The sequence below is a fragment of the Anopheles coustani genome (genome assembly GCF_943734705.1).
Source record: "Anopheles coustani chromosome X unlocalized genomic scaffold, idAnoCousDA_361_x.2 X_unloc_53, whole genome shotgun sequence".
NCBI classification, from domain to species: Eukaryota; Metazoa; Arthropoda; class Insecta; order Diptera; family Culicidae; genus Anopheles; species Anopheles coustani.
Window position 1 is genome coordinate 110001 of NW_026525163.1, and position 9191 is coordinate 119191.

General features: G+C 47.8%; 1 non-coding gene across 1 annotated transcript; it reads right to left on the reverse strand.

The window, feature by feature from the left end:
• Positions 1–215: 215 nt before the first annotated feature.
• LOC131270742 (5.8S ribosomal RNA) lies at positions 216–370 on the reverse strand. The gene has a single exon (XR_009179759.1). It is a non-coding gene; the product is annotated as a 5.8S ribosomal RNA (ribosomal RNA).
• Positions 371–9191: the final 8821 nt, after the last annotated feature.

A 9191-nucleotide genomic window follows, 5' to 3' on the forward strand; every position in this document is an offset into this window, starting at 1 on the left:
CCACCACAGACACCACAAGCACGCCTTCTCCTCGTACTTCCGCCTCACGCGGGAACACGGACGCTCTAAATACTTCGAATTCCAATGCCAGTATATTGTAAACCACGGGTTCTTTAATGCTAGCGGGTCGTCGCGACCCTAGTTAACATCATGGTGCACGTCTCGTGACGGGTGTCACGGCGTAGTTAAATGTATGCGATACATTTCTCAAATATAAGCGCTCAGTCATCTGTACATCATGGTAGGTTCCCACGACGTGCAATATGCGTTCAACTTATCAATGTTCATGTGTCCTGCAGTTCACATTATGACGCGCAGTTAGCTGCGGTCTTCATCGATCCATGAGCCGAGTGATCCACTGCCGAGGGTGACTAACTTGCGTAAGCCGCCGCTGTGCGCGTATAGCCGTTCCCCGTAGGGAGGAGCAAGCCGCCGCTTAGAGACGAAGCATAAAGTGTCCTCATTCCACATAGGGCAAGCTGGATGAATCCATTTTACCCAGGACGGCCGAAGCGGCGTGGACCAGGGGAGAACTGAACCTTATACTTCACACCACAGTAAGTCTACGTGTCCTCTTCCACATAGGGCAAGCTAGAACTAACTATCTTACCCAGGACTGCCGAAGCAGCGTGGACCAGGGGAGGAACACACTTTTCATGGAAACGTAAGGCATCCATGACTGCCATAACGTAAGCCGCCGCTGTGCGCGTATACCCGTTCCCCGTAGGGAGGAGCAAGCCGCCGCTTAGAGACGAAGCATAAAGTGTCCTCATTCCACATAGGGCAAGCTGGATGAATCCATTTTACCCAGGACGGCCGAAGCGGCGTGGACCAGGGGAGAACTGAACTTTATACTTCACACCACAGTAAGTCTACGTGTCCTCTTCCACATAGGGCAAGCTAGAACTAACTATCTTACCCAGGACTGCCGAAGCAGCGTGGACCAGGGGAGGAACACACTTTTCATAGAAACGTAAGGCATCCATGACTGCCATAGTGCGTAAGCCGCCGCTGTGCGCGTAAACCCGTTCCCCGTAGGGAGGAGTCAAGCCGCCGCTTAGAGACGAAGTATGAAGTGTCCTCTTCCACATAGGGCAAGCTAGAATGAACTATCTTACCCAGGACCGCCGAAGCAGCGTGGACCAGGGGAGAACTGAACTTTATACTTCACACCACAGTATTGAGTAATGTGCCCTCTTCCACATAGGGCAAGCTGGAATGTTCCATTTTACCCAGGACGGCCGAAGCGGCGTGGACCAGTGGAGGACTACACAATCATGAGGTTTGATATCGACTTGTGTGTTTCAATAGGATACCGATGGTATGGTTTGAACCGATTTGATTTAGCCATTCTGAAGTCATCACTTGGTTGAAGCGCTGAACTAGGGAGGCATCGTTTACATATATATTGGTTTTCGCATGCTCTACTAGGTTAATGTCATGAGGTTGGCTATCGAGCATGCCCAAGTGATGACTTGATTGTGTGCTTGCTTGAATTCTTCACATTTCATACCATCGGTTAGTTGTCGAATCATTCCTCGATCATAACCTTCGTTCTTGGTTCATGTATGCTCTCTTCCACATAGGGCAAGCTAGAATTAACTATCTTACCCAGGACCGCCGAAGCAGCGTGGACCAGGGGAGAACTATACTTTGTCTTGTATGCCCTCTTCCACATAGGGCAAGCTAGAATTAACTATCTTACCCAGGACCGCCGAAGCAGCGTGGACCAGAGGAGGACTATACTTTGTTCATAACACCACAGTATTGAGTAATGTGCCCTCTTCCACATAGGGCAAGCTAGAATGAACTATCTTACCCAGGACCGCCGCAGCGGCGTGGACCAGTGGAGGACTACACAATTAAGAGGTTTGATATCGACTTGTGTGTTTCAATAGGGTACCGATGGTATGTTTTGAACCGATTTGATTTAGCCATTCTGAAGTCATCACTTGGTTGAAGCGCTGAACTAGGGAGGGGCATCGTTTACATATATATTGGTTTTCGCATGCTCTACTAGGTTAATGTCATGAGGTTGGCTATCGAGCATGCCCAAGTGATGACTTGATTGTGTGCTTGCTTGAATTCTTCACATTTCATACCATCGGTTAGTTGTCGAATCATTCCTCGATCATAACCTTCGTTCTTGGTTCATGTATGCTCTCTTCCACATAGGGCAAGCTAGAATTAACTATCTTACCCAGGACTGCCGAAGCAGCGTGGACCAGGGGAGAACTATACTTTGTCTTGTATGCCCTCTTCCACATAGGGCAAGCTAGAATTAACTATCTTACCCAGGACTGCAAAGCAGCGTGGACCAGTGGAGGACTATACTTTGTTCATTACACCACAGTATTAAGTATGGTGTCCTCTTCCACCATAGGGCAAGCTAGAACTAACTATCTTACCCAGGACCGCCGAAGCAGTGTGGACCTGGGGAGGACTATACTTTATACTTCACACACTAGCCATACTGAAGTCATCACTTGGTTGAAGCGCTGAACTACGGCGGGGTAATCGTTTACAGGTTATAATCATATAGCTGCATGCTCATTAGTAGATAATGGAATATTGTATGGCAATATGAGCATGCCCAAGTGATGACTTTGTTTCAAGCTCAACAGGTAGGGTATTGAGTCCTCTTCCACATAGGGCAAGCTAGAACTAACTATCTTACCCAGGACCGCCGAAGCAGCGTGGACCAGTGGAGGACTCTATACTTTAAACTTCACACCACAGTATTGAGTACGTCTTGCATAAAGCCCCTAATGAGAACCACGAGGGCTCTCTCAATGTAGAACCACGAGGGCTCTAGTACCGATTCTCTCGGTACGGCTTGGTCCGTGTTCCTTTATGCTTGTACTCTAAGTATTAAGTATTGTGTCCTCTTCCACATAGGGCAAGCTAGAACTAACTATCTTACCCAGGACCGCCGAAGCAGTGTGGACCAGGGGAGGACTATACTTTATACTTCACACACTAGCCATACTGAAGTCATCACTTGGTGGGGGTGAACTACGGCGGTATCTATCGTTTTGGTTCGGTCTATATAGGGTCGCTTGCATGCTCATTCGAATATAATGTAATTGTGTATGGCAATATGAGCATGCCCAAGTGATGACTTTGTTTCAAGCTCAACAGGTAGGGTATTGAGTCCTCTTCCACATAGGGCAAGCTAGAACTAACTATCTTACCCAGGACCGCCGAAGCAGTGTGGACCAGGGGAGGACTATACTTTATACTTCACACCACAGTATTGAGTACTTCTTGCATAAAGCCCCTAATGAGAACCACGAGGGCTCTCTCAATGTAGAACCACAAGGGCTCTAGTACCGATTCTCTCGGTACGGCTTGGTCCGTGTTCCTTTATGCTTGTACTCTTAGAAAGTCTCAACCCGGAGGTCTTGACTTTGATTGTCATAGTTGGACTACGACGGGGCATCCGACCATTGCTGATCGAACACCCCTGATTCACTATCTTTCGGGTAGGCGGTACGCGTACCTCCGGACGCGGAAGTCTCAACCCGGAGGTCTTGACTTTGATTGTCATAGTTGGACTACGACGGGGCATCCGACCATTGCTGATCGAACACCCCTGATTCACCATCTTTCGGGTAGGCGGTACGCGTACCTCCGGACGCGGAAGTCTCAACCCGGAGGTCTTGACTTGGATTGTCATAGTTGGACTACGACGGGGTATCCGACTCATCGAATACCCCAGAAGCACACCATCTTTCGGGTAGGCGGTACGCGTACCTCCGGACGCGGAAGTCTCAACCCGGAGGTCTTGACTTTGATTGTCATAGTTGGACTACGACGGGGCATCCGACCATTGCTGATCGAACACCCCTGAGTCACCATCTTTCGGGTAGGCGGTACGCGTACCTCCGGACGCGGAAGTCTCAACCCGGAGGTCTTGACTTGGATTGTCATAGTTGGACTACGACGGGGCATCCGACCATTGCTGATCGAACACCCCTGATTCACCATCTTTCGGATAGGAGGTGCGCCCACCTCCGACGCGGAAGTCTCAACCCGGAGGTTCGGACTTAGAGTTTTTCCCATTCAAAAGTTTTTCTCTTAGCCATACTGAAGTCATCACTTGGTGAACGATTGAACTAGGGCGGGTTAATCGTTTATAGGTATCATGTGGTTTGCATGCTCTCTTAGGTTAAGGTCATGTGGTTGGCTATCGAGCATGCCCAAGTGATGACTTTGTTTCACGCTTGCTTGATTTCTTCATGATTCCCTGTTATATAGTGTAATCATTCGAGAACAGGGAATCTTTGGTTTTGCTCAACAGGTATTGGATGTCAACTTGGTATCTAGATCGCATTAAGTCTCAACCCTTAGGTTCGGACTTGTATAGTAACATCTTGTTACGGTCTTGAGTCTCAACCCGCAGGTTCGGACTACTTAGTGTTTGATCGAATATAATATGGCAACTTGTGCCTAAGTCTCAACCCGCAGGTTCGGACTTCTGTTTATTTGGCCAATGTATGTATAAGGCAACTTGTGCCTAAGTCTCAACCCGCAGGTTCGGACTTGTGTATTTGTTCGAAGTCATGTATAAGGCAACGTGTGCCTAAGTCTCAACCCGCAGGTTCGGACTTGTTAGTGTTTCGTCAACTTTCATATGGCAACTTGTGCCTAAGTCTCAACCCGCAGGTTCGGACTTGTGTATTTGTTCGAAGTCATGTATAAGGCAACTTGTGCCTAAGTCTCAACCCGCAGGTTCGGACTTGTGTATTTGTTCGAAGTCATGTATAAGGCAACGTGTGCCTAAGTCTCAACCCGCAGGTTCGGACTTGTTAGTGTTTCGTCAACTTTCATATGGCAACTTGTGCCTGAGTCTCAACCCGCAGGTTCGGACTTCTATAGTGTTTCGTCAATTATCATATGGCAACTTGTGCCGAAGTCTCAACCCGCAGGTTCGGACTTCTGGAAGGATCACTTGGCCACTAATGATCCTTCCGCAGGTTCACCTACGGAAACCTTGTTACGACTTTTACTTCCTCTAAATCATCAAGTTCGGTCAACTTCGATAAAGCAGACGCGGTTCACGAGGATCCAGCGAACGATCATCTCCAAAGACCTCACTAAATAATCCATCGGTAGTAGCGACGGGCGGTGTGTACAAAGGGCAGGGACGTATTCAACGCTGGCTGATGACCAGCACTTACTAGAAGTTCCGAGTTCATATGGACCATTGCAATCCATAATCCCTACTAAGTGAGTATTTGAGTGATTTCCCGTTCCTCTCGGAATAGGAGACACGCTGCTACCCACATTGTAGCACGCGTGTAGCCCAGAACATCTAAGGGCATCACGGACCTGTTATCGCTCGATCTCATTTTGCTAAACACAAATTGTCCTGCTAAGCAGCGTACCGTAAGTGCACTTGCGCACACGAACAGCGAAGGTGTCAGGTCATACTCCACCGAAAGGTCCTAACCCGTTCCAATCGGCATCGACGCATTAACGCTGACTGCGTTCTAGTTAGCATATGTGAGTCACGTTCGTTATCGGAATTAACCAGACAAATCAATCCACGAACTAAGAACGGCCATGCACCACTACCCTTAAATTTGAGAAAGAGCTATTAATCTGTCTCACCTCCATAAGTTCGGACCTGGTAAGTTTTCCCGTGTTGAGTCAAATTGAACCGCAAGCTCCATTTCATTGTGGTGCCCTTCCGTCAATTCCTTTAAGTTTCAACTTTGCAACCATACTTCCCCCGGAACCTGACTTTGGTTTCCCGGAAGCTACTGAGAGCACCTGGTTGTAGCGTCTCCCAATTGCTAGTTGGCATCGTTTACGGTTAGAACTAGGGCGGTATCTAATCGCCTTCGATCCTCTAACTTTCGTTCTTGATTAAAGAAAGCATCCTTGACAAATGCCTTCGCTTTAGTTAGTCTTACGACGGTCTACGAATTTCACCTCTCGCGCCGTAATACTAGTGTCCCCAACTACTTCTGTTAATCATTACCTCCGGTCTGAGTACAAACCAATGAAAGATTAGACCAAGGTCGTATTCCATTATTCCATGCAAGATTATTCTAGGGCGTTTGGGCACCCTGCTTTAAGCACTCTAATTTGTTCAAGGTAAACGTGAGCGGTCGAGCTCTATGTTACACTTGCACCCGTTGAAGGGCACACCATGACACAGACTTGGTGCCCTACCACACCATTGAGTCGCAACCAGATTCCGACTTGGCCCACCGACCACGGGTTGACCGGGTCGGCGGAGCCGGACTGTGTTGGACAAGTATCAACTTCGAACGTTTTAACCGCAACAATTTTAATATACGCTAGTGGAGCTGGAATTACCGCGGCTGCTGGCACCAGACTTGCCCTCCACTTGATCCTCGTAGAAGGATTTATGCTCTACTCATTCCAATTATGAAACATCATTAAAGAGTTTCATATTGTTATTTCTCGTCACTACCTCCCCGTCCCGGGATTGGGTAATTTACGCGCCTGCTGCCTTCCTTGGATGTGGTAGCCATTTCTCAGGCTCCCTCTCCGGAATCGAACCCTGATTCCCCGTTACCCGTTGCAACCATGGTAGTCCTCTATACTACCATCCATAGTTGATAGGGCAGATATTTGCGAGATCTGTCGTCGGTGCGAGACCATACGATCAGCATCATTATCCAGACTTCAACTCAATGACACGGAGAACCCGCGATTGGTTTGACTAATAAGTGCACCAGTTCCCGCGAGGGTCCTGGCATGTTGCATGTATTAGCTCTAGATTTTCCACAGTTATCCAAGTAACTAGGTTGATGATCTCGTAAATTATAGCTGTTATACTGAGCCTTATGCGGTTTCACATTAAATCTGTTTGTACTTAGACATGCATGGCTTAACCTTTGAGACGAGCGTATATTACTGGTAGGATCAACCAGAATTCCGACTTTGCGTTCGAATGTTCATTGTCCCATTGCACCCGGAGGAGCAAACACCACGTTCTATATGTTGTCAAGTCCGGTAGCACACGGGAGGCGAGCCCCCGTGCGAACCTCATTGCCCTCGTATCACACACACACCCGATGCACCGGACAGGCACTTGAGCGGCATTCGACTCCGCTAAGCGCTCGTGCGCCCGATTGTGCATGCGCTGACGGGGCCTTCATACCCCTACCACAGCGACCTTATGCCAAACTTCCATGAATACTTAGGTGAGCTGACAAGGGCCTTCATTTCCCTACCATCAACTAAAGGACACGCTAGGCGCGTCCGATCATTGCAACTGCGGGGCTTTCATACCCCAATCACCACAGTACGCAATTCACCAGAGTTTAATCACAACCCCCCCGGACATGGCACACTATTAACTTGCAACAAAACTTAGTGTGTGCCGGGCACATCGGTTCCACAAAATCATTCCCGATGTACCCCAATTGGGGTTGCGAACGCATTCACGGTCCTCTGACACACCCAACCAAGCGTGGATACTACATACCTCAAACACCCAGTACACTAACAGACAAATCAATATATGGTTGCTTTCCCCCAGACATTTGCCAATCACTTGGCACCCGGACGGGAACTCGCTCCTGATTGCGCCATTGCCACCCATTTGCCAAGAGCGAGTTCTGTATGTAGATTTCATTTGGAAAAACAACCGTGTACTGGATATTCTATCCGACGATTACAGATGACGAGTACGAGACTCGACTACACTCACGGATAATACATTTTGGGTCGAGATTGCTTTCGGGGTTTTCGATTGGTCTTGCGCTTGTAAACGTATAACTTTGACTTGTGGTAACCTCGGTATGTTAGTCGATCACGTGGTTGTGAACTGGGTACGGGTGGGCAATCTGTTCACTTGCACTCTGGGTAGGAATATGGTGAGCGCTATAGGTTAAAGATCATGGTATGGTTCCATCGTGATGACTTTCGCTAGATAGTAGTATGTTTGGATAGTTATAACGTTTTTGGCCATTTGTTCATAGTGTTCGGTCCATTGAGGAATTCGATTGGTCTTTGCTTCACACACGTGGTCGATCACTTGGATGTGAACTAGGGTGAGAATAAGGTGTTCACTAGTGCTCTTAGGTTTTGGATCAGTACTGAGCACTTGATTGGTTTCGCATAATATGTATCCATAGTGATGACTCTTTCCAGCTTAAGATTTCGTGACCGGTTTCGAATCCTTCCCACGTTCGCTTTTACTTGGTTAGGTTTTCGAGTGTAGATTTGAAAGCAATCTCATGTATGTATCCCATCTGATATAAGCCACTGACAGTTCATGTCACCTCGTTCAACTCTCGCTGGGTCACAGAAGTATGTTACTGCGCCCATTATCCCTACTCGGATAGGTTCGGTTCGTTCGTTTTATACTACGGTGAGTAAACTCAATTTGTGCATCGCATAGCCATGGAAAGCAAGCTTTCGCGGGCCTCTTCGACTGTTTTGATACGAGCTGTGCCCGTGATGCTTGTCATCCCAGGATACTAGACCCCTTTGGACGACCGCATGACCATCAGAAAGTAAATTCCACGTTCGATTTGGGGTGTGAACCCCGAACATAAAGTCTTTGTGTAGAACCACGAGGGCTCTATAGTACCGATTCTCTCGGTACGCTTGGTCCGTGTTCCTTTATGTTCGTACTCTTGTGTGTATAATATTCATGTTCGGTTTGGGATATTTGCTACTTTCACCAGGGTCCCGTTCTTCATACAAGTCTGCCTTGCTAATGTGGTAACTTTATAGTGTAGTTCTGACATCCCAATTTTGGGACTTAGCCGATTTTTCGTATATTTCCACATGACCCATAGGGTCCCTTTCTTCATACAAGCTTGCCTAGGGCGATCGGTCAAAACTTGTCTTACTATTCGATTGGTCTTCGCAGTTTCACCCTAGGCAATTCGCCTAGGTCTGTCTTCTTGAGGAGGCCAAAACCCGAAATAAGGAGGTCTGGCCGACCCTGAAACCTCCCCTGTCTTAACTACACTAACCCGATTTTTCAGGGTCCTCAGCGCCATACAACTTTGCCTAGGTCACTTGTACTCTTGACTTAGGCCATCTGACTTGGTCCGTGTTTCTTCCTAGGGTTCACCTAGGTACTTTGCCTTGCTTGATGTGGTAACTTTTTAGTGTAGTTCTGACATCCCAATTTTGGGACTTAGCCGATTTTTCATGAATTTCCATATGACCCTAAGGGTCCCTTTCTTCATACA